This window comes from Lissotriton vulgaris, chromosome 2_1 (assembly GCF_964263255.1).
Source record: "Lissotriton vulgaris chromosome 2_1, aLisVul1.2, whole genome shotgun sequence".
Classification (NCBI taxonomy): domain Eukaryota; kingdom Metazoa; phylum Chordata; class Amphibia; order Caudata; family Salamandridae; genus Lissotriton; species Lissotriton vulgaris.
The window spans coordinates 594,650,124-594,656,123 of NC_141687.1; positions in this window are offsets into that span (position 1 = coordinate 594,650,124).

Below are 6,000 nucleotides of genomic sequence, written 5' to 3' on the forward strand. Positions count from 1 at the left end.
GACCTCACTTTCCCTGGGGGCCGCATTGCTAACATGGCAGCTTCTGTGTTGTTCTCGAAGGCATATCTCGAAACCTATGACGGGAAAACTTCACATTTTTTCCCCTATTTACAGCTAGAAAATGAAGAGCCAGTCACAAATGGTATACAGATGGCCATCTGAAGTGCCCAGAAAAGTGGCAATAATCTGTTGCAGAGTGTTTTTTACATCAGAGATTTTCAGTTTAAGCTAATATGCAAATGAGACAAAAGGAGGGGGCAGGACAATTGCAATGAGACAAAGAGAGTGAGAGAGTATTACCAACTCGAATACAAACTTTAGTACAGCAAGTGTCATTTACTTTCCCATTTTTAAAGGCGTAAAATATGATTATTCATATTTTGTGAAGAGTTCGATGAGTTTAATCTTGCAAGTGGGAAAAACGAATTTAATACTTCAAGAGACTTGTTGGGCTAGTTAACCTGAGTATCTCTCACAATTGCTACATATAAATGTTGTGCAGTTCCTAATTAAATATATAAACAGTACAATACAAAAGCACAAACGTGATTGCCTCTATTTAGTGAAACAGCTGATGTTGTTTAAACTGCAAAACAATGTTCAGAACAAGCGTGAGGAAGCGTGGCGTGGCCCCGCCGCCGCAAAAGAGCAGGCAAATGCACGCATGCTTGTGTTGGCATCCGCCTTGCGGGAGCGAGCAGCGGCGTCTCGAGAGCCGTATGTTTTCGATTACCTCACGCGCCCCTGCTCTCTCCCACAAGGTGGATGCCAGCACAAGCACGAGTGTGCTTGAAAAGGAGCAGACCGATGGCTAAAGGCCGTCCTAAACAGCGCATGTGCGCTGCGTAGGCAAGACCTAAAAAGGGCTAATTGATGGATTAGGGCTATGTGTGAGTATTTAAAGATGACACAAATATGATATTTCATGTAACCCAAAGAAATTAAACTGGAAAATCCACAGAAGACTTATTTTAAAGTACACCGATGAACGTGTATTTAAAATTTAAGAAGTCATTCCAAAATATGCAAAATGCAAGTAAATGTAAATTGGCATTGGCAGCGGAAGGTGAGCCCTAATCTAACCAATAGCCACAACTGGTTACAATCTAGCACAAGGTAAATGAGACTAAATGTGCATTTGTCATAAGGACTGCTCAATTAAAGCAGGATTACTCAATTAAAGTAGGAGAGAAGAACATGAAAATATTCTAAATTCAGATAAATGACAGGCTTCACGTGACGTCTACCTCTAAGGTGAGAAAATCTCTGTAAGTACAGATCAGTAAACAGAGCAATTTGGAGTCTGCTCTCTAAGAGGAACAGGAATGAACCTGGCTTGTTTTCCAAATGGTGAATTTTTAAACACGTTTGGACAGAGAAACTATGCAGGTACTTTTGCATGCAGAAAGTTAAATTGAGCTATCCAATAGTAAATCAGAAAACATATCACATGGTATAAAGACTTTTACTCTACATCTATTGAATAATCCTGTATTATGCACTACAACAGAAAACACAACCATATTTAAAATATAAACAGCACCTTCGTTCAGTCAAAGTAAATGACCTTCAATTGTATACAGTTGAAATCCATCCTTTTCCCAGGAACAATTAGGACAGAAAAAAATACATAATAAAATGTTGCAGTTCAAGCAAGACCATGGAGTTGATTACATTTTGTACAATTATGAAAAAAAGAAGGTCACATTTGGTGCTTCTTGATTCACAGGCAAAGAAATAAAGACAGTGCATCTCACATGCATTTTAATGCGCAATTGAAAATACGACTAGGCCCACTCATGTCAACTCTCAAACTCTGTTATGTTAACCACTTTAAGAACAATACACTGGCAACACTCTCATTATAATTCAAGGACAGAATTTTATCTATTTTTAATTTGCACTCACACATTTGAAGGACTGTTTCCATTTGCCGTGCGCGTTACCTGTTTAGTAAGGAAGCTGCCTTGCCCACTAATATTTAGATACTGTGGTTGGCATATTTCCGAGTTCAAGGGAGGATGGCCATCTTGTTGGAAGCCTAGCTCCTCCGCTTACAGACAGATCTTGAAGTAATTCGGTCATATCTAAATGCAAACATTGTCATATATTTTTTTATCAAGGCATTTAGACATATGATCCACAAGAACCAAGACATACTTGGGCATTTTTCCTAACACGCCAAAGGGTACTTAGATATCCAGAGTGAGCTAGTCTCCCTTCCCTTTTCTGTCATGCTCACCCCCGATGCCATCTTTTTTTCTGCCCTGCTACCAGTCTTCTTCCTGATCGATACTTCCACTCTCATCTCCCGGCAGCCGTCATCTGAGAACATCCCCGACAGCTCCTCCAAAGTCTCCTCTTCATGAGCAACCCAACCCACTCCTCTTGAACCCCATCCTGTGGACATCCTCCTGTCCATGTTCTCTTGCTGCTCCTCTACCATGTGCACTTAGGACACAGCCCTCACAAACTTCATTGCTGGTCCTTCCAACTCCTGTTCCTGCCCATCTGCCAGCCCCTTCTGCCTGGCTTCCACGCCTCTCTGAGTCATTCCACGCTACCATGGGAGAGAGGCACGCTCTCCCCTCCTGGTCCTCTGAGTCATTCCACGCTACCATGGGAGAGAGGCAGGCTCTCCCCTCCTGGTCCTCTGAGTCATTCCACGCTACCATGGGAGAGAGGCACGCTCTCACCTCCTGGCCCTGTGAGTCAATCCAAGCTACCATGGGAGCGAGGCAGGCTCTCCCCTCCTGGTCCTCTGAGTCATTCCACGCTACCATGGGAGAGAGGCACGCTCTCCCCTCCTGGTCCTCTGAGTCATTCCACGCTACCATGGGAGAGAGGCACACTCTCACCTCCTGGCCCTGTGAGTCAATCCAAGCTACCATGGGAGCGAGGCACACTCTCCCCTCCTGGTCCTGTGAGTCAATCCACGCTATCATGGGAGCAAGGCACGCTCTCCCCTCCTAGTCCTGTGAGTCATTCCACACTACCATGGGAGAGAGGCACGCTCTCCCCTCCTGGTCCTCTGAGTCATTCCAAGCTACCATGGGAGAGGGGCACGCTCTCCCCTCCTGGTCCTGTGAGTTAATCCAAGCTACCATGGGAGCAAGGCACGCTCTCCCCTCCTGGTCCTGTGAGTTATTCCAAGCTACCATGGGAGAGAGGCACGCTCTCCCCTCCTTGTCCTGTGAGACAATCCACTCTGCCATGGGAGCAAGGCACGCTCTACCCTCCTGGTCCTGTGAGTTATTCCAAGCTACCATGGGAGCAAGGCACGCTCTCCTCTCCTGGTCCTTTGAGTCATTCCACGCTACCATGGGAGAGAGGCACGCTCTCACCTCCTGGCCCTGTGAGTCAATCCAAGCTACCATGGGAGCGAGGCAGGCTCTCACCTCCTGGCCCTGTGAGTCAATCCAAGCTACCATGGGAGAGAGGCACGCTCTCCTCTCCTGGTCCTTTGAGTCATTCCACGCTACCATGGGAGAGAGGCACGCTCTCACCTCCTGGCCCTGTGAGTCAATCCAAGCTACCATGGGAGCGAGGCAGGCTCTCACCTCCTGGCCCTGTGAGTGAATCCAAGCTACCATGGGAGCAAGGCACACTCTCCCCTCCTGGTCCTGTGAGTCAATCCACGCTATCATGGGAGCAAGGCACGCTCTCCCCTCCTAGTCCTGTGAGTCATTCCACACTACCATGGGAGAGAGGCACGCTCTCCCCTCCTGGTCCTCTGAGTCATTCCAAGCTACCATGGGAGAGGGGCACGCTCTCCCCTCCTGGTCCTGTGAGTCAATCCAAGCTACCATGGGAGCAAGGCACGCTCTCCCCTCCTGGTCCTGTGAGTTATTCCAAGCTCCATGGGAGAGAGGCACGCTCTCCCCTCCTGGTCCTGTGAGACAATCCACTCTACCATGGGAGCAAGGCACGCTCTCCCCTCCTGGTCCTGTGAGAACTTCCAAGCTACCATGGGAGCAAGGCACGCTCTCCCCTCCTAGTCCTGTGAGTCATTCCATGCTACCATGGGAGAGAGGCACGCTCTCCTCTCCTGGTCCTTTGAGTCATTCCAAGCTACCATGGGAGAGAGACACGCTCTCCCCTCCTGCTCCCCTGAGTAATTCCACGCAACCATGGGAGAGAGGCACACTCTCACCTCCTGGTCCTGTGAGTCAATCCAAGCCACCATGGGAGCAAGGCACGCTCTCCCCTCCTGGTCCTGTGAGTCAATCCAAGCTACCATGGGAGCAAGGCACACTCTCCCCTCCTGGTCTTGTGAGTCAATCCAAGCTACCATGGGAGAGAGGCACGCTCTCCTCTCCTGGTCCTCTGAGTCATTCCAAGCTACCATGGGAGAGAGGCACACTCTCCCCTCCTGGTCCTGTGAGACAATCCACGCTACCATGGGAGCAAGGCACACTCTCCCCTCCTGGTCCTGTGAGTCATTCCAAGCTACCATGGGAGCAAGGCACGCTCTCCTTTCCTAGTCCTGTGAGTCATTTCATGCTACCATGGGAGAGAGGCACGCTCTCCCCTCCTTGTCCTGTGAGTCATTCCAAGCTACCATGGAAGAGAGGCATGCTCTCCCCTCCTGGTCCTCTGAGTCATTCCTAACTACCTTGGGAGAGAGGCACGCTCTCCCCTCCTGGCCCTCCGAGTCATTCCACGCTACCATGGGAGAGAGGCACGCTCTCCCCTCCCTGATCCTGTGAGTCAATCCAAGCTACCATGGGAGAGGGGCACGCTCTCCCCTCCTGGTCCTGTGAGTCAATCCATGCTACCATGGGAGCAAGGCACGCTCTCCCCTCCTGGTCTTGTGAGTCAATCCAAGCTACCATGGGAGAGAGGCACGCTCTCCCCTCCTGGTCCTGTGAGTCAATCCACGCTACCATGGGAGCAAGGCATGCTCTCCCCTCCTGGTCCTCTGAGTCATTCCAAGCTACCATGGGAGAGAGGCACGCTCTTCCCTCCTGGTCCTGTGAGACAATCCACGCTACCATGGGAGCAAGGCACGCTCTCCCCTCCTGGTCCTCTGAGTCATTCCTAACTACCTTGGGAGAGAGGCACGCTCTCTCCTCCTGGTCCTCCGAGTCATTCCACGCTGCCATGGGAGAAAGATACGCTCTCCCCTCCTGGTCCTGTGAGTCAATCCAAGCTACCAGGGGAGAGAGGCACGCTCTCCCCTCCTGGTCTTGTGAGTCAATCCAAGCTACCATGGGAGCAAGGCACGCTCTCCCCTCCTGGTCTTGTGAGTCAATCCAAGCTACCATGGGAGAGAGGCACGCTCTCCCCTCCTGGTCTTGTGAGTCATTCCACGCTACCACGGGAGCAAGGCATGCTCTCCCCTCCTAGTCCTGTGAGTCATTCCACGCTACCATGGGAGAGAGGCACGCTCTCCCTTCCTGGTCCTCTGAGTTATTCCAAGCTACCATGGGAGAGAGGCACGCTCTCCCCTCTTGGTCCTGTGAGACAATCCACGCTACCATGGGAGCAAGGCACGCTCTCCCCTCCTAGTCCTGTGAGTCATTCCAAACTACCATGGGAGCAAGGCACGCTCTCCCCTCCTAGTCCTGTGAGTCATTTCATGCTACCATGGGAGAGAGGCACGCTCTCCCCTTCTGGTCCTGTGAGTCATTCCAAGCTACCATGGGAGAGAGGCATGCTCTCCCCTCCTGGTCCTCTGAGTCATTCCTAACTACCATGGGAGAGAGGCACGCTCTCCCCTCCAGGTCCTCCGAGTCATTCCACGCTACCATGGGAGAGAGGCACGCTCTCCCCTCCTGGTCCTGTGAGTCAATCCACGCTACCATGGGAGCAAGGCACGCTCTCCCCTCCTGGTCCTATGAGTCATTCCACGTTACCATGGGAGAGAGGCACGCTCTCCCCTCCTGGTCCTCTTAGTCATTCCTAACTACCATGGGGGAGAGGCATGCTCTCCCCTCCTGGTCCTCTGAGTCATTCCTAACTACCATGGGAGAGAGGCACACTCTCCCCTCCTGGTCC